This window comes from Protomyctophum parallelum (assembly GCF_964188405.1).
Source record: "Protomyctophum parallelum genome assembly, chromosome: 22".
NCBI classification, from domain to species: domain Eukaryota; kingdom Metazoa; phylum Chordata; class Actinopteri; order Myctophiformes; family Myctophidae; genus Protomyctophum; species Protomyctophum parallelum.
In genome coordinates this window covers 24,376,090-24,395,911 of record NC_139714.1, presented here as the reverse complement: position 1 = coordinate 24,395,911, position 19,822 = coordinate 24,376,090, and the positions used below count along the sequence as shown (strand labels likewise).

At 45.1% G+C, this 19,822-nt stretch overlaps 1 protein-coding gene across 2 annotated transcripts in view; it reads left to right on the top strand.

The window, feature by feature from the left end:
- Positions 1 to 19,822, top strand: part of ppp1r12a (protein phosphatase 1, regulatory subunit 12A) — a 90,983-nt gene that overhangs the window by 16,302 nt on the left and 54,859 nt on the right. The gene's annotated exons all lie outside the window — the stretch shown is intronic.

The window sequence follows — 19,822 nt, the reverse complement described above, 5'->3', positions numbered from 1 at the left end:
GATTTCCAGTTTTCAATCGGAACAAAGGAACTGCAAGGCCTGCTGAAAACATGCGAGCAGATATCGTTCATGACACAAGTAGGGTTGTGTAAATGGCAGAATGCAACAGAAGTGTTTCAAAGTTAATTATAAAGCCAGCTCCCCGTTTTTGGGCGGATTCAGTTGATGGATACGATAAGATGAGCCTTTATAGATAGACATTCAGGTGGCGTCTAGTAGCAACAGCTGTGCGAACGAAACACGAAGAGGTACAAGAATATATTCGTCTGTGCATGAATATGCATGAATGTGAGAATAAATATACGCTAGTATGTACACTAGTCTGTCAACGATGAGCAACCTGATGATTATGTACAATCCTATCAACATTCTAAGCAAATATACAGTGTGTACAGTCTGTCAATACTTAACAGGCACATTCGCCAATGCACATCCTAGTAGCCCATATGCAAGTGGAGCAGCGGAGTCCATGAAATAAATAGTTGATCTACAATCTTACAACATGTCACAAACGTGTTGTAAGCTTGTAGATCTGCTATATTTCTTTTAATGTTTGAAATTGTACTATGGACCATTTACAACAATGGAAACGATTGACTATCATGCAAAAAATATTGGCTATTATCTCAAAGAATTGTGATTGAGCGATGATGTGATAAATTGTGATGGGCCTATGAATGTGCACCTCATCTTTGCCAGCTCATAATAAGTGAGATTGGGTTCTAACCTCTCCAGGGTAGCATCCGGCTTCCACCTCGTCCTCACATTCCACACAACCACCTCCTATATTCAGTCCAGTTCAAATCCAACTGCGGAGGAGCTAGCCTTCATCACCACCAGCTTGTTCCGTTTGTTGGCATACCTTGTGTTTTTCATTTTACACTCTAAACATGCTGTCATGACAAAAAACAGGACACTTGCCCCGTGGCTGCTACACATGGGTAAAACATAATTATTACAGTCAGCAGCCCGTTTCATGCACTGAAGGTCCTGGCTGGGGGGATGGGGTTTGTCCATAAGCAGCACATTAGTTGAGCATATGAATTGATTATTTTATCTTAACCCATTAAAACCGGGAAAGTGTAATGTGTGTAATCTTTTGATTTGTATCTATATTTTTGTGTGTGTGTGTTTCTTTTTTTTAAGCGAACATTTTGAACTCAAAAGTAGATATTATTTTGACATGAAAAAGTTTGCGCACATAAGCAACATAGAGAAAACTGTTAAGATTTAGAAGACTTTTTGTTTTAATCGGCCTCTGGTCTTAATGGGTTAAACGATTTAGAAATCTTATCCTATTCCCCCCTCTGTAATCTTAAACGTGCCTACACTACAGCACTTTGGTGACATTTCTGGTGAATCACACACTAGAGGATTTTAATACGATTAGCAGCATTATGGAGTTACATTTGTCTCTTTATTAACCAAACAAAAGAAAAATTAACCAAACAAAAGAAAAACATTTGAGAGAGAAAAAATCTAAACAGAACAAAAAACTATTTTTAATTCAAACAAATTAAAAACGCAATCAAAAAATATATTTGCAAGCAAAAAAAAATAAGATTTGAAAGAAAAGAAAAAATAATTGAGAACAAAACTTTTAAAAATTAAAAAAAGATTAAATTAAAAAAAATAAAAAATAAAAAATTTAACTACATAAAACAAAATACTTACTAAATGTTTGGGTAATAATAATATGTGTTGTGCTAAATAAAATGTTTTTAATGTTTTTTTTCCTTCGTTTGCGAATGAAAGTTTTTTTTTTCTCATTGCAAAACGCCTTCTCTCTCAAAACCTATGTCTTTGGTCTCGATTTTTTTTTTCTCTCTCAAAACCTATGTCTTTGGTCTCGATTTTTTTTTTCTCTCTCTTGGATTATTTGTGTGAGGGGTGAAAGTTCAGAAGGCGGGTCCTACGCTGAAAAGATGTAAGACACCTCTCCATTGGCCACTGTCTTAAACCCTTGCTTAGGGTGCAAATCTCAACTGTTTTGGACGGGGGTGGGCTCGTTGGAATCGTGTCGCCCCCCTGGGGGCGTCTTTGGGGGGCTCAAGGTTCAGGGACCCCCAGGGACCCCCTGGGACCCCCCAGGGACCCCCAAATGGTAACTGTCATTTCTCAACTGTTTTGGACGGGGGTGGGCTCGTTGGAATCGTGTCGCCCCCCTGGGGGCGTCTTTAGGGGGCTCAAGGTTCAGGGACCCCCAGGGACCCCCCGGGACCACCCAGGGACCCCCAAATGGTAACTGTCATTTCTCAACTGTTTTGGACGGGGGTGGGCTCGTTGGAATCGTGTCGCCCCCCTGGGGGCGTCTTTGGGGGGCTCAAGGTTCAGGGACCCCCAGGGACCCCCTGGGACCCCCCAGGGACCCCCAAATGGTAACTCTGTCATTTCTCAAATGTTTTGGACGGGGGTGGGCTCGTTGGAATCGTGTCGCCCCCCTGGGGGCGTCTTTAGGGGGCTCAAGGTTCAGGGACCCCGAGGGACCCCCCGGGACCCCCCAGGGACCCCCAAATGGTAACTCTGTCATTTCTCAACCGTTTTTGACGGGGGTGGGCTTGTTGTGATTGTGTCGCCCCCCTGGGGGCGTCTTTGTGGGTCTCAAGGTTCAGGGACCCCCAGGGACCCCCCAGGGACCCCCAAATGGTAACTCTGTCATTTCTCAACCGTTTTGGACGGCGGTGGGCTCGTTGGAATCGTGTCGCCCCCCTGGGGGCGTCTTTAGGGGGCTCAAGGTTCAGGGACCCCGAGGGACCCCCCGGGACCCCCCAGGGACCCCCAAATGGTAACTCTGTCATTTCTCAACCGTTTTGGACGGCGGTGGGCTCGTTGTGATTGTGTCGCCCCCCTGGGGGCGTCTTTGTGGGTCTCAAGGTTCAGGGACCCCCAGGGACCCCCCAGGGACCCCCCAGGGACCCCCAAATGGTAACTGTCATTTCTCAACTGTTTTGGACGGGGGTGGGCTCGTTGGAATCGTGTCGCCCCCCTGGGGGCGTCTTTAGGGGGCTCAAGGTTCAGGGACCCCGAGGGACCCCCCGGGACCCCCCAGGGACCCCCAAATGGTAACTGTCATTTCTCAACTGTTTTGGACGGCGGTGGGCTCTTTGGAATCGTGTCGCCCCCCCCTGGTGGCGTTCTCAAGGTTTTGGAGGTTCGGGGACCCCCCGGGACCCCCCAGGGACCCCCAAATGGTAACTCTGTCATTTCTCAACCGTTTTGGACGGCTCGTTGTTATTGTGTCGCCCCCCTGGGGGCGTCTTTGGGGGTCTCAAGGTTCAGGGACCCCCCCGGGACCACCCAGGGACCCCCAAATGGTAACTCTGTCATTTCTCAACCGTTTTGGACGGCGGTGGGCTCGTTGGAATCGTGTCGCCCCCCTGGGGGCGTCTTTAGGGGGCTCAAGGTTCAGGGACCCCGAGGGACCCCCCGGGACCCCCCAGGGACCCCCAAATGGTAACTGTCATTTCTCAACTGTTTTGGACGGCGGTGGGCTCTTTGGAATCGTGTCGCCCCCCCCTGGTGGCGTTCTCAAGGTTTTGGAGGTTCGGGGACCCCCCGGGACCCCCCAGGGACCCCCAAATGGTAACTCTGTCATTTCTCAACCGTTTTGGACGGCTCGTTGTTATTGTGTCGCCCCCCTGGGGGCGTCTTTGGGGGTCTCAAGGTTCAGGGACCCCCCCGGGACCACCCAGGGACCCCCAAATGGTAACTCTGTCATTTCTCAACCGTTTTGGACGGCGGTGGGCTCGTTGGAATCGTGTCGCCCCCCTGGGGGCGTCTTTAGGGGGCTCAAGGTTCAGGGACCCCGAGGGACCCCCCGGGACCCCCCAGGGACCCCCAAATGGTAACTGTCATTTCTCAACTGTTTTGGACGGCGGTGGGCTCTTTGGAATCGTGTCGCCCCCCCCTGGTGGCGTTCTCAAGGTTTTGGAGGTTCGGGGACCCCCTGGGACCCCCCAGGGACCCCCAAATGGTAACTCTGTCATTTCTCAACCGTTTTGGACGGCTCGTTGTTATTGTGTCGCCCCCCTGGGGGCGTCTTTGGGGGTCTCAAGGTTCAGGGACCCCCAGGGACCCCCCAGGGACACCCAAATGGTAACTCTGTAATTTCTCAAAGTGTGTGAGAGAGAGAGCTATAGTAAGAAGAATATGCAGATGAATATAAATGGTTCTCTCTGTCTCTCCCTCCCATCAATAAAGATCTATCATAAAAATGTCAAGAGTTACCATGTGGAAGTCCCCAGGGGTCCACGAACCTCCAAAACCCTGATAATGCGCCCAGAGAGGCAACACGATTCCAACGAGCCCACCCCCGTCCAAAACGGTTGAGAAATGACAGAATTACCATTTGGGGGTCCCGGGGGGTCCCGGGGGGTCCCCGAACCTACAAAACCCTGAGAACGCCCCCAGGGGGGCAACACGATTCCAACAAGCCCACCCCTGTCCAAAATGGTTGAGAAATGACAGAGTTACCATTTGGGGGTCCCTGGGGGGTCCCGGGGGGTCCCCGAACCTCCAAAACCCTGAGAACGCCCCCAGGGGGGCGACACGATTCCAACGAGCCCACCGCCGTCCAAAACTGTTGAGAAATGACAGAGTTACCATTTGGGGGTCCCTGGGTGGTCCCGGGGGGGTCCCTGAACCTTGAGACCCCCAAAGACGCCCCCAGGGGGGCGACACAATCACAACGAGCCCACCCCCGTCAAAAACGGTTGAGAAATGACAGTTACCATTTGGGGGTCCCTGGGGGGTCCCGGGGGGTCCCTCGGGGTCCCTGAACCTTGAGCCCCCTAAAGACGCCCCCAGGGGGGCGACACGATTCCAACGAGCCCACCCCCGTCAAAAACGGTTGAGAAATGACAGAGTTACCATTTGGGGGTCCCTGGGGGGTCCCTGGGGGTCCCTGAACCTTGAGCCCCCTAAAGACGCCCCCAGGGGGGCGACACGATTCCAACGAGCCCACCCCCGTCAAAAACGGTTGAGAAATGACAGAGTTACCATTTGGGGGTCCCTGGGGGGTCCCTGGGGGTCCCTGAACCTTGAGCCCCCTAAAGACGCCCCCAGGGGGGCGACACGATTCCAACGAGCCCACCCCCGTCCAAAACAGTTGAGAAATGACAGAGTTACCATTTGGGGGTCCCTGGGTGGTCCCGGGGGGTCCCTGGGGGTCCCTGAACCTTGAGACCCACAAAGACGCCCCCAGGGGGGCGACACGATTCCAACGAGCCCACCCCCGTCCAAAACAGTTGAGAAATGACAGAGTTACCATTTGGGGGTCCCTGAGGGGTCCCGGGGGGTCCCTCGGGGTCCCTGAACCTTGAGCCCCCTAAAGACGCCCCCAGGGGGGCGACACGATTCCAACGAGCCCACCCCCGTCCAAAACAGTTGAGAAATGACAGTTACCATTTGGGGGTCCCTGGGGGGTCCCTGGGGGGTCCCTGGGGGTCCCTGAACCTTGAGACCCACAAAGACGCCCCCAGGGGGGCGACACAATCACAACAAGCCCACCCCCGTCAAAAACGGTTGAGAAATGACAGAGTTACCATTTGGGGGTCCCTGGGGGGGTCCCAGGGGGTCCCTGGGGGTCCCTGAACCTTGAGCCCCCCAAAGACGCCCCCAGGGGGGCGACACGATTCCAACGAGCCCACCCCCGTCCAAAACAGTTGAGATTTGCACCCTAAGCAAGGGTTTAAGACAGTGGCCAATGGAGAGGTGTCTTACATCTTTTCAGCGTAGGACCCGCCTTCTGAACTTTCACCCCTCACACAAATAATCCAAGAGAGAGAAAAAAAAAATCGAGACCAAAGACATAGGTTTTGAGAGAGAAAAAAAAAATCGAGACCAAAGACATAGGTTTTGAGAGAGAAGGCGTTTTGCAATGAGAAAAAAAAAACTTTCATTCGCAAACGAAGGAAAAAAAACATTAAAAACATTTTATTTAGCACAACACATATTATTATTACCCAAACATTTAGTAAGTATTTTGTTTTATGTAGTTAAATTTTTAATTTTAATTTTTTTTTAATTTAATTTTTTTTTAATTTTTAAAAGTTTTGTTCTAAATTATTTTTTCTTTTCTTTCAAATCTTATTTTTTTTTGCTTGCAAATATATTTTTTGATTGCGTTTTTAATTTGTTTGAATTAAAAATAGTTTTTTGTTCTGTTTAGATTTTTTCTCTCTCAAATGTTTTTCTTTTGTTTGGTTAATTTTTCTTTTGTTTGGTTAATAAAGAGACAAATGTAACTCCATACAGCATGCCTCCCAGTGCAACGCAGCACCTCGCGTGATCTCATCTCACATGATCACATGCAGATGTAAACAAAGGAGACAATTAAACTTAGCATGTAGTAGTAGTAGTAGTAGTGTCATTCTGCAGGACAGTCTGGCCAGATAATTGACACTACATTACTTAGGGAGTTGTTTCGCCGGTAGTCGCCACCATCTCATCCTTGGTCTTTCTGATGTTGAGCTGGAGTTATTGTTGTCACACTACCCTATGAAGCTCTCCACCAGGGCTCTGTACATCTACGAGAGTTGATCTCGGGTCCATGCAGTCCAAATGACACATTTATCCTTTACAGGGAATTGTTCTTTCCTTTGCATAGATGCCACAAAGAAGTGCAGAGCAGTGTGCACAAAGAACATCTCTTTATACTGTACCACTTGTGGCAGCAGCCTTTGACCTGAGTGGCTTTGTCTCAACCACCAGATGATGATTTGATTGGTGTTAAGTTTGATACAATTTGATACAATTATTACATAATTATCGTCCAAGCGCTATATTTTCATTGTCATAATCGTTTCCACGTTGAAAGATGTTCAGACATAAAAAAACTGAAATATCAGTTCTACAACCTTTACGGCACGTTGTAAGGTTGTACATCAGCTATTTCCCCCCACATTTATTTGTATAAAATAGAATTTATAAAAAATCCAGTAATTTCTTGGTATATTTCAGTAAGAGTTACTAGAGCGGTGCCAGTTGGAGCACTTGGGCACTGGCCTACTTGGAACGATGCAAGTTGGAAATGCATGCCTCACCCAAATATTATGTCTGTTTACCTTTTATGCCCATATATGGGGTTCTTTGTCAGGCATGCCCAAATATGGAGTCTATGCAGACAGATTATGTCAGAACAGACCAGCTCCATATATGGACACTGGGCGGCTCTGAACAACCGTGGGTCCGACCGACTCTATACCGGCCACTGCACTCCCCGTTGTGGTGTGGAACGCGTATGTTGAATTTGAAGTCGGTGGGGCAAACAGTTCTCAAGTTAACGTGCATTACAACCTTACACACACACACACACACACACACACACACACACACACACACACACACACACACACACACACACACACACACACACACGTGTTGCATTTATAGGGGACCACATGTAATTCAGACAGGGCACTAGCGTCTGCTTCCGTGCTTGCATTTATGGTTAGGTTAGGAGATGAGGTGGGTTGTCATTTGTCGGACCAATGACTAGTCTGAACAACGTACTGCACCCGCATTTATAGTTTATTTGTCATATTTGCCCTGTGCACTTCTTCATTTACGAAGCCTTAAAAGGCAAACGGAAATAAAATTTCTGTTCATATTATTTGTTCCAATTTCCGATGCCAAAAACACAATGAAACCGTCAGCTGAAGTATGTAACCGTGACAGCCCTAATTGGTGTCAGCACCTGTGGTGTCTTTAGACCATGGATATGTGCTCGTTAATGTTACGTGGCAGCCATAGTGGGCTTAGCTGTCTGAGCTCAGCAGCTCCCCTGGTTCTCTCAGCTGTTAATAGCAAAGTAGCCCAGAGCAGGACTTCCAACAGGGTGTTGGTAAGTCAGCCAACTGAGGGCCCTACAAGAGGAAGTGAGGGCGGGGAGGGGTCCTCAAGTGTCTCCCCTTGATGTTGAGTGCTGCTAAATTAAGCTTGGAGCTCTCTGCACGATGCCCTACCAGATAATGACCCCCCCCCCCGTACCCTTTGCTGTAGAGGAAGACTGTTTTTTGATGTTTGCAGGGAAGGGCCAGGCTTCTGAGTTGTAAAAGAGGAAGCACACAGTAGAATAATTCATTGTTGTATTGTTAATTGTGATATCATTGTTGTGCCACAACAATCTTTTCAATAACCATTTTGAGTGACGGGTCCACTCTACTGCTACAACTAGTGCAAAAAAAAGTGCAGAATTGCAGCCAGAAATTCCTTGAAATTCTCTAGCCTTGCCTTGTAGCGGCTTCTTGAGTATGCATACTAGCTAATGATTGCCCCATTTGCCTGTTTCTTAGCTACACTATTAACTGCTATAATTCCACAATGAGTGTATAGATATAGTAGACATACATCCTCTTAATTTTCCTAGGTGTTTCTAGTCAGATGTTTGGATCTCTATAATCTTACGTAACATAAATCCTTGTTTCACCCATGACTCGGCCAGTTTGTTTTGGATAGGATATGTGTGGTGTTTCATAATCAAGTCTACAATCAAGTCTACATGTAAAAAGTGGACAAACTTTAGTAGTTTAGGTAGTTTTTAGTTCAAGTACAGTTTACAATGATCTTCCTTCAGTTGCCCACTTGGCATACAGTATGTCTCTAATATCCCAATGAAAAACTGATACATATCCTACAAGGAGCCCTGTTGGCCTTAACTGGTCAAGATAATCATGCCAATAAGACCTAAACCTCTTCTCTAGATACTGCTGCTCTCAAGATTTGCTTTGTGATTTTGCCTAAGCAAAGTTCCACTTTGTGTGGTCAGTGCCTCTGGAGACTGTCAGAGCAACCCCAGTGTGCCTTTTAAAATGAAGCATTTTGTATTTATTTATTTTTCTTAGAAGCTAACACAGCATTTGTCCATATCCTCTTTTGGTCTTGGACAGGCCTCCATTCTGAGTGGTCACGTCGTCATGGGGGCATTTTAGTTTGGGCCCTGAGAACGCGCTTGGCTTTACCCATCTCTTCTAGGCAGAGCCAGGAGGGATTGGACCGGGGGTTCAAATTCCTTCTCGTATTCTTTTAGGATTAGACCAGTCACAGTGCATATGACGGACGCTGTATTCGCCTTAATCTTTTTTCCATGCTGGTCTGGGAAGGTTTATTAAGTGGATCTATACATAGTGTCTGCATCTGTAATGAGCACGTTTTTTAAAGTAAATTGGAAGACAATAATAATTCAAAGTATATACTAGTTCCCGTTTGATTATTTGCATTGCTTGTTATTGTATAAGGAACACGTAAGCTGACATTGTTGAAGATATAAAGGCTCGGCCCGGTGATTAGCTGGAGTCTAGTGATCCGGTCTTTTGTCACCATGTAATTTGCTTTAACATGTGATCCTCTCCATTGTGAGTGGCCCCTCTATTAGATGTCATTTTGACTCGCTACTTGACTTCCAGTCAAGCGGAGCGGGGAGGGACACACACAGACAGAGGTTACACAGCAAAAGGTTGTTTGCATATAGCATAGAGACATTTATGACATCCTGCAGTGTGACCTATAAATGGAGCTACACGTGTTGGCCCACATGACGCCTTACTATTTGCCTGTGCCAACAGTGTGTTGATGTCTTGTTGCAAAGCAGGTAGTGTTGATTTCGTCTACGTCTAAAACTAATATGAAAAATGTTCGTCGACTACCTTTTTCCACTGACGAAAACTAAATGGAAACTAAATAAACTAAGCTATGATGACTAAGACCAAATATACCGACAATTTCGACAACAAATAAAAACTAGACTAAAATGTTAGGAATGGACTAGTGGACAAGAGATCCAGTATATGTCATTTTACAATTGGTTGCATGCTGAAAATAGCCGATCTACAAGCTCACAAATCGTCGCTGAGCTTGTAGATTGGCTATTTTCACCATTCCATTGACTTACACGTACGGTATGTCTGATAAGTTTCATGTTCTCTCACCCCCAGAGAGTGAGAGGCTCATAAACATGTAGGGTAAACACGGCAGTTTGAAACATTGACAAATACACTGTAGGAACAGACTTTTGATTTCACTGTAAAGTACAGTTGTCCCGATACAATTTTTTTCCAGACAGAGTACAAGTACTTCATTTTTAGTACCGAGTACCGATACGAGTACTTTATTTTTGTTGAGTAACCACTTATTTTACACCCTTTTTGTCATAGATGCAGATGGATCTCCGATTTTTTTTTTTTTTTTTTTAAGGTTTTTTTTTGTGGCTTACGCCTTTTATTGTTTTTTTTTAAGGGACAGACAGTAGGCTGACAGGAAACGGGATAGAGGTGGGGGAAGACATGCAGTAAAGGCCGTGTTGGGCCTGGATCTCCGATCTAAACTTGTCATTTATGGTTGTAGATCGGCTGTTTTTGGCGATTTGCTGCAGTTTGTTGGGTCAGACTTGCTCCCGTTACATTTGTTCAGTCTAGTGTCAATTTTATGTTTTGGTACTCGGGTCAAAGTATCGGGGCCGGTTCTGAGTACGAGTACTTGAGGGTGGTATCGGCCCGAGTAACCGAAACCAGTATCGGTATCGGAACAACTCTACTGTAAAGATATCGTACGTTTCCGTTAAGTGGTCTTGTCCTATTCTGGCTGCCAGGATCGGAAGATTGCTGCTGAAATTATGCTGTGCTGGGACTGTTTCCCTGTGCCCTGGACAGTAAACAGTGGCAACATTTTCTGTGCAGTTGTAAAAGTCCATGAAGACATTACTACGAATGAAATGTATGGAGATGTACAATATTTTACTGTTGTCACCGTACTTTTGTTATATAAGCATGTAGATGTGCTTGTGAAACCAGGTGCTACACTTTATCAATTATGCTGCAGGCCCAGAAATCACATGGGTAATAATAATAATAATGGATTGCATTTTATAGCGCTTTACAATGTTAAGCGGTCCAAAAAATGGACCGCTTTACAGTACACAATGGTCCATTCATTCATACATTGGGACGTGAAGCGGCGAACAGTCGAAGCCGGCGTCCTCACTTCCCACATGCATACAACAATGGTGGCAAGCTCCACCACTGTGGATATCATTTTCCTTCGCACTCGCACGCACATTAATATCACGTGCGCTAGTGCTGCCAACGAATATTCTATATCCGAATATATTTTCGAATCAAAAAAAATAATGAATAACCGAATATATAAAATTAAGGTTCGAATTAAAAATAATAATAAAAAATATTTTTTATTTATTATTATTATTATTATTATTTTTCGCGAGACGGTGCCATGGGTAAGCGACGCGTTGTGACTTGTGAGCTTGTAGATTAGTTATATTTGCCACGCGACACGCCGACACCGGCATACATTAAAGAATAAATCAGCTCTGCCTCGTACTCTTCCTAGCAGCGCAGCCTGCGTAGTGAGCACAGGGCGGGCGGGGCCGCGGGAGCCTTTTACGTTCTTTGCGCAGTGAGGGTATGCTGCTCAGAATGGTGAAATCTTCCGTCAACAGCGTATCTAGTGATCAGAATCTGGGTCGGTGTTGTTTCGGACAGACGGGAGAATCATGAAGCGACTTTATCCTTCAGGAAATTATAAGAAGATAAATAAAATGCGTAAGGATGAAATGTGGTGCCGGGTCCGGCAGCAGCAGCAATGCAGTGTTCTGTTCTGTGAATTAATACTGCCTCCGTGCCTCGTTTTGATAAGGCTGTGTGGTAGGATTGCTCATTTAAGAAAAAAAAAGTTTTACTGGAGAAAGGAGAATGCATGCGTTGTGTTCCAACTCGCTTTTCAGCAGCACCAATGCCCGGAGAGAGAGTTGCGCCAGCAATGCAATCTTAAATGTTATGTCTCAGGTTGTATTGGTGTAAATATAATTATTAATAAATCCGAATGGCTCGAATTGAAATCTGAATAGGTCGAATTGCTCGAATCCACGTGGGTTTTTAAAACGAATATCCGAATCCAATTTTTGGACAATTACGGCAGCACTAACGTGCGCGCCTCATGTAGTACGATCTCGCCACGGGTCAGAAACTACATAATTTCAACTACTTTCTCGAGGCAAGACGAGCGGCCAGCCGGCTGGAACAAAAACCTTTTTCGAGTTTTCTCTCTCGGACAAAGGAGGTTTGTGTGTTTCTTGCTAGGCAGAGAGTAAGGCGTACATATCGACCCCTTGGGGGTCCGTGGACCAACTAGCAAAAAATAACTATTTCATTTTAGAATGTGCCCAACCCGATCTCTTATCTCTCCCCCAGCCTGTCTCACCAGCTGTACCTAATGCCATTATTTATTAACATGCAAGACCACAACAAACTTGGTCTCTCAAAAGTGTTAATAGCCTACCGTGTATAACCCAAAGTCTGCGAATACTTTTGACACCGCACATCCCTGGGTATGGACTAGTATACTATACATAATTTATATAAAACTTTTTTTGTTCATATTACTGACTATACAGTATGGCCGGCATACCATACAGTCTTTTCTTGTCCTGCCTGCCGAGCTTTGCTTGGCTCCATCAGTCATGACTTATTATCTTCCAGCCACCTCGGCAAATGCAGTTTCTCAATCTATGTATGTGCTTATTAAGTATCAGAACGTGTCGTGTGACATGTCCTATTCTCCTTTCAGAGAGGCAATCCACCCGAATGATAATTCATAAAAGAAAGCTCTTAATTAGGACCACGACACAGGATTTCTTTAATTGACATACCATATCTCTTTGATACCCATTACTTGGGTTTATGGGGTCTACTTTTTGAGGGGCGTTAGCCTCTCCTATGTCCAGCTTTGTGTGCATCCCATAGCGATGATTTGATTAGCTGAGCATGGAATGTGAGGACAGAAAAGTGAGAACGCCAAATGTGATGATATATGATGATGATATGATATGATAAGAGCGCCCCTTTTTAAAAATGGTAAGTGAATGGTGCATTTATATAACGCTTTTATCTAAATCGCTTTACATAAATTGTGCAGTACATTCACACACACATTTCATACACATTTCATAGCACTGAAACCATGCAAGGCACCAACCTGCACATCGGGAGGCAATTAGTCTTGCTCAAGGACACTTTGACACAAACAGGAAATCCATAGTTTCCAACAAATTGCTCTTTAATTGAACATTTAGTACAGATGTGAAATCTCAAGATGTTTGAATTGTTCATATTCATAATTAAAACTACTAATTATTAGTGCATTTCCTATGCAATCGTTTTTTAAATGTAAAGGCAACCAAACATGCATAGTCCTGTTTTCAGAAGCTGGCTACATGCTGTACATTACCGGTAATTCAGATTAATGACGTGAAGCATCCTGTCTTCATTGATTAGCTTATTACACTTGACCGTTGCTGCTGTTATTTCAACTTCCCGGCAGCCTCCATTAGAGAGGGCAGAAAGACAACGTTAGTCAGGGCTATGGGCAGAAACTGTAGCGTCTAAGAGGCTCTTACTAAAGTGCTGCCGCTCAGCTGATGGCTGATGCAGTTTCATGTGCTAACATGCTGACCTGAAGCACATGGCTGATGCAGTTTCATGTGCTAACATGCTGACCTGAAGCACATGGCTGATGCAGTTTCATGGCCATGATCATGGTGTTGTCCAGCCAGTATGTCTCTCTATCTGCCTCTCTCTCACTGTCTCCCTGCCCCTCTCTCCCATCCGTCCATGGCAAGCAGCCAGCTCTGCTGTTTCAGTGCTTTGCTGAGCGCTAATGAAAGTGACACTTGGCCATGTCAGGATTCCACCTGAGGGAGAGCCTATACTAGCATTCTCTTAAAAGGATCCCTGGCTAATAAAACAATTAAGCCTTAATATACATTATAATTGCCCTCTATAATTAAAATCCAATATTTAAAATACATTAAATATTGTATTTATTTTAGAAATGGTTAATCTTTCACTCAATAGGGACTGGGAGTTGAGTTGATGATGTTCTAATGAAAGGTATTTAAAAGATTGCATTGATGATGCATATTTAACCTTAGGAAGCATTTCGTTTTTCAACTTGCAACAGGCCGGCCCGTATTGAGTGAAACGTTATATAATAAATAAAATATAATAATTTTTTAACTTTTAGTTAGATAGATAGATAGATAGATATTTAGTCTTATTAGCCAGGGATCCTTTTAACCCAGAGGAGGTTGGAATTTTCTCCTGCGATGCGGTGTTCCAGACTCGAGGGACATTGGATCATGGGTGGATTCCAGGGGCGGCCAGGCCAAATGCTGATCCTACCCCCCCTAAAGGTCCTATTTGTCATCAAGAAGATGATGGATATACGTATACACGGAACCGGCTGGTGTTATTTTTAAAACGGTGTCTTGTCATTATTGCATAATGAGTTAACTATGTCTGCCTGGGAGGCAGCGTAGCATTAAAATCCTCCCTGAAACTTTGAGTAATATCAAGGCTTAAGTGGACTTGTGGTGTATGCTTTGCTCGGCCTGTGCTTGAGTTGGGAGTATATTGAGCCATTATTCAGATAATTCAGATTATCTCACAGCTTTTCTCCTGCCACGATGGTGTTAGCAGTTTATTGCCTACATGATTGACGAGGCCTGTGCTCTCTTTTCGGGCACACTGGCCAAACAGGTTTGAATGGCAGCATGTCTGCTAGCGTGAGAGTCACTGCACGTCTGTCTGTGTGTTTCAACGAGAGCACAGCACAGCACAGCACAGCACAGGTCCTGTCTGTCAGTCAGGGCCTGGTGGTGGTGGTGTTTGTGTGTGTGTGTGTGTGTGTGTGTGTGTGTGTGTGTGTGTGTGTGGTAGGATTTAGCCCACAATGCTGGCTATTATAACCCCTATTAATAGTCAGACCACCACCCCACACACACTGTCTGTCTCCCTTCCCCTATTTCTCTCTCTGCCATGACATACACATGACAGCGACCCTGTCTGTAGATGGGTCTGTCAACAAATATTCGATAGTTAAACCTGTATTTGGATATTAAGCGTGATGTTCTAATGTGAAAACTTTAAAAAAAAAAGAAGAAAAAGACTGCCTCGCAAGTTCTTGTGGGTCTCTGACTGGAGCACAGCAGCTGGCCTCACGAGATCCCAGAGCCATCTCACTGCAGACTGCAAAGTAGAGAGATGCACCCAAAATTCGGTATATATATACACGAGAAACGGGAGACACGCTGCAAACTAAGGGCCGATTCATACTCCTATTTTAGAGCCGAATAAAAGTTGGTTCGGCGCTGTAGAGCCTACAATTTGACATCATTTGAGGTTCGGGGGGGGCGGGTACCGTCCTAAAGTCGGCTCTTCGGTGCTACTGAAAATTTCTGACGAGCCAAAATCATTTTGGCACTACAGTGCCGAAACAGCGGTAAAATTGAAGTATGCGCAGCACACTGCCAGACTGGACTACCAGCCAAGGTGCCTGGACCGCTGAGCCACGGCCCAGGCCAGAGCGAACGTGTTTAATTCCTAACTTTGTGTTCCATGTCCACACTGCCATGGACGGACCGTCCCTTCTCCCACACTCTCACTACACTTGGGTTTCTCCCTCTTTCTCCTCCTGTCATGTCCCTCTGGCTACTGTGCCGTGCATCTCTCTCGACGCGGGCAATGACTCTGGCACCTGTCAGCCGCGCACAATTACAGCCATTATAGGATTACCTTTTGTTGGACCCCTTGCGGCTGCCGGGAAGGGCCTGTCGAGCCAGTGACGCTCGTCAGAAGGGAGGCCGAAGACCGTGCCGTGTTCACCTAAAGGGGCACGGTTCCCCTTCGGAAAGAGGGATGAAACTTGGAATAGATAAAGGGAGATGTTTACCGTGTGTGTGTGTGTGTGGGGGGGGGGGGGGGTGGCATGGTGGGAGGATATTTTAGGTAATGGAAGACGGTTCTCACGGACGAGAGAGGCCAACAATGATTGGCGTCATACTTTATTTATTTGCAGCAGGGGAAATGGCAGAAGGATGGAGAGTGGTTGTGTATGATTGTGTCACGATATCAAGTACTATATTAGTACAAGGTTAGGTGTGCAGTTTTGCAACCAGCCAGATTCAGTTAATCAGTGAAGATAAATACCGTCACTTGAGTTCCCGCTGTCCACTCCTCGGTGAACTCGTAAAGATGAGCCCAGCACACATCTAGTTGTTCTGCACCTGGAGAAACTCAGTCAAACTGCCTTAACAGCTTCACACAGAGTGAGCGCGCACACACACACACACAAACACACACACACACACACACACACACACACACACACACACAGCTCCCAGATAAGCTCTGTGAGGCCCGTGCAGGCACTGTTCAGTGCTGCTGGCCATGTACGGTGTTGAAAACGGCCCAAATTTGGACAAGGATTCCAGCCAGATAGTGGTGTGCCCTGAACGTGAAGCCGGTGTGTGTCTGTTTCCCCGTCAATGATTTGGTTGTCATAGCAACATCAGGAGAGAGTGGGAGACTGCACAGACACTGTAAAATTAAACGGGAGGGGGGTGGGGGTGAAGCTGGGGGGGCACAGGGAGGTCATAGCGCTATCGAGGGATTGTGGTTCTTAGAAGGCGCGGCTCAACTTTAAAACTATCACATAAACCTGTGGATGTGAGAATGCTTCAAATATAAATTTACATATCTCTATAATATAAATTATGTTACAGGTAGGGGTATTAAAGGTAGGGTAACCGATTTTCTTTGGTGTGGTGTGTTTAAAAGCTCTATATTGTGATAGTACTCATTGCTATCAAGTATTTGTCAGTTGTCTCCAATGTGTCTCGCCGGCTTTTTATGAAACAGAAAATGCATTTTCAGGTCGGGATGCCAATTTAATCCAATCAGGATAGAGAACGCAGCCAGGATACAGATTAAACAAGTGGAATTGTCAGTGATGTCACAAATAAATGAGCAGACAAAATTGGAACTGGACCACTATAAAATTAAGCTGATTAATGACTACTCTCCTGATTGGCTGAAATGTATGTATTTTCTGTTAAAGAGCTGGAGAGATGGGGAGACCCCTGTTACTGAACAAACACTATAGCAATGATTAGTTTAGAAATACAGTGATTTAACTTTTTTAACACATTCTTTTTTGTTACTTATAACCCAAAATATCACTCACCCTACCTTTTAATAAGCAGGAGCAAAAAGAATATCAGACAGAGTTAATCCGATTTGTTAAACCGGTCAAACTTTCACAAATATTCTACCCTTAAATTGTTGCCATACAAAGTGAAAGTGGCCACCCATGGTTCCGTTTGACTTTGATCACATTGTGGCTTATTGTTTTTCCTGCCGGGGCTTTGCTCTCTGCTGCTTTTGCTGCCAGTTAACCTTGTTATTTGGATGTCTTTGAAGTTGGGTGACTCCTTTTAAAGGTGTATTCCACGTCTGGGGTCGTTTTAATATATTACCGAGGTCCCATACAATTCCAAAGTTTCTTGATTTAATACTTGATATTCCTTGTATATTTGATAATATGCATTAGAACCCCCCCCTCCCATTGAACTTCAATCTCCACTTTAACGCAGTTGAACTCAGAAGGACTAAACCAGGGGATGTGTCTGATTAAAAAGTAATATCCAAATATTGCATCAAGCAACTTAAAAACTGTGGGGTGCACACACAAGCCAGTATAGACAACACAAATGACCCCAGAAGTGTTTTAATGTCAAGTCCTAACCATCTGTCCATTGTACCAAGACATCAGAGACACCTACTTCCCACTGATTACAACCACACACAGAGATTTTGAAAACATGACCAATGACAAAAAAATCCCATATCTGCTGGGCGAAGTACAACAATGTGCAAACACAGCAGCAAGATTTGTGAGTTGCTGTGATAGGAGAAGGATATCAAATGGAACACAACCACCCTAAAGACTAAGCATTGTGTATATTCCTGCACTATACCTGCATCGAGTGACCTGGGTACATAGAATTTGATCTATTGAAGATTCTGACTTTCAAATGTACATAATTTTTGTATTGATTGTATTGCTGTATTGTTGTATTGTTCTTTCTGCTTTGGCAATGTAAACGTATGTTTTCTCATGCCAATAAAGCCCATTGAATTGAATTGAATTGAAATGCCACTTTAACCCATGGCCTAGGTCCAGGTTGCAGAGCTCAGTACTGTTGATTCTGACAGCAATTAGTTATTTAGTTTTAGTCAGTCTTTTGAATTCATGTTCATAGTTATAGTCAACCAAAATGTTTTAATGTTAGTCTAGTTTCAGTCGACTAAAATTTATTTTGGTGGGCCATTAAATGCTGAAAACAGCAGATCTACAAGTTGTGCGATGCGTTGTGACTTGTGAGCTTGTAGATCTGCTATTTTTAGCATGCAACCAAGCATGAAATAACTAGTTGTATTTTTAGTTCTATTGGATGATCTGGATCTCTTTCCCACCAGTCCCTCCCTAACATCTTAGTCTAGGTTTTATTTGTTGACAAAATTGTCAATATATTTAGTCATAGTTTTAGTCATCGTAGCTTAGTTTTTATTTGGTTTTTATTCCGTTTTCCTCTGTGAAAAAAGGTAGTCGACGAACATTTCTCGTCATAGTTTCAGTCGACGAAATCAACACTGCTGCTCAGACCTAAACTGTGCAGCGCCTCCTTCTGCCTCTCCTGGTGAGGGCCTGTTCTCTGCTTCTGAAGCTGGTGGAAACTACAAGCCGTTTGTTGGTGTTTTGAAAAGGGGAACTTCCCCTTTCTCCCTTCTTTAAAGTCCGGGCGGGAACATCCCCTAGAATGCATGTACAGTCAAGACACCATAGGAAACCCAGCCAATGATGGTGGGCTGCATAAAAAAACCTACTGTGAGGGGTTCCACTGTGCCAGCACTTTAACAGCAGCATGTGCTCCTAAAAATAAAGATGTGCTTCCTCGTGAAAACTGGAAGAAGAAGAAATCACATGTGCAGTGTAAGATTTAAAGGCGAGGTGAGGTGCAGGAAGGCTTTATGTTTTCTGTCCGACAGGACTATTCGGTTCATTTGCACACCTGTGCTCCGAGTGAGGAACAAGGCACAGTTCAGCGGCAGCCCCTACTATGTATGTAAATCTGTTGGCCCCATCATGTACAGAATAGATAGACACATGGCCTAATGGTGATGTCATGCCGAAAAGGAAAGCACATTACAAGAAACTTGTCAGGTTTGAACTTGCCTAGGAGAATGATGTGACCAGGAGGGGAAAAAGCAAGTCATGTTATTCTTTGTTCTTGTGTGTGTGTGTGTGGTGTGTAGTAGTTGGGTAGTGTTGTACCATCGTGAATGGAAGCTGAGTACGTACATTTTGGTCTCATGCTGTACGTTTGTGACTATATACAGTACGTGTGTGTATAAACTGTATAATAACACACAGACAGACAGACACACAGACACACACACTCTAAAGGATGTAATATTTCCATTGTAGTGGTTGTATTTGTTGATGGCATGTATGATCGTGGTACTTTTACATGCTATGTTGGTGAATTGAATACATGGACCACAATGAAAAGTTTGAAAACACGTCCCCAGGACCTTTTTTGTTTTGGCTGGTAGCCTGTGGTACAGCATGTGGTACAAAGTATTCAATCAATCAATCAGCATGTCCATCCTTATGCATATAAAGAGACAGATGCACATTTCCTCTGCAGTGTACTATGCTATGTGGTATCCCAAGCAGCCCTGCTATTTGTCGGCATTTTGGGAGCACTGCCCCTGCCAACATTCCCCCAACAATTTTTGGAGGCACGTGGCGATCCGTCATTAGGAGTGCATGCGGTGCTCTTTCCACACTAGCTGCTGCAGGACAGGCTGGCCTTGCTGACGAGCAACACCCGCACCAAACTGGGGTGATCCAGGGGGTGGCAGGAGTAGGAGGGGTTGTCGTTTATACTGTCAAGTTTTTCCATGCA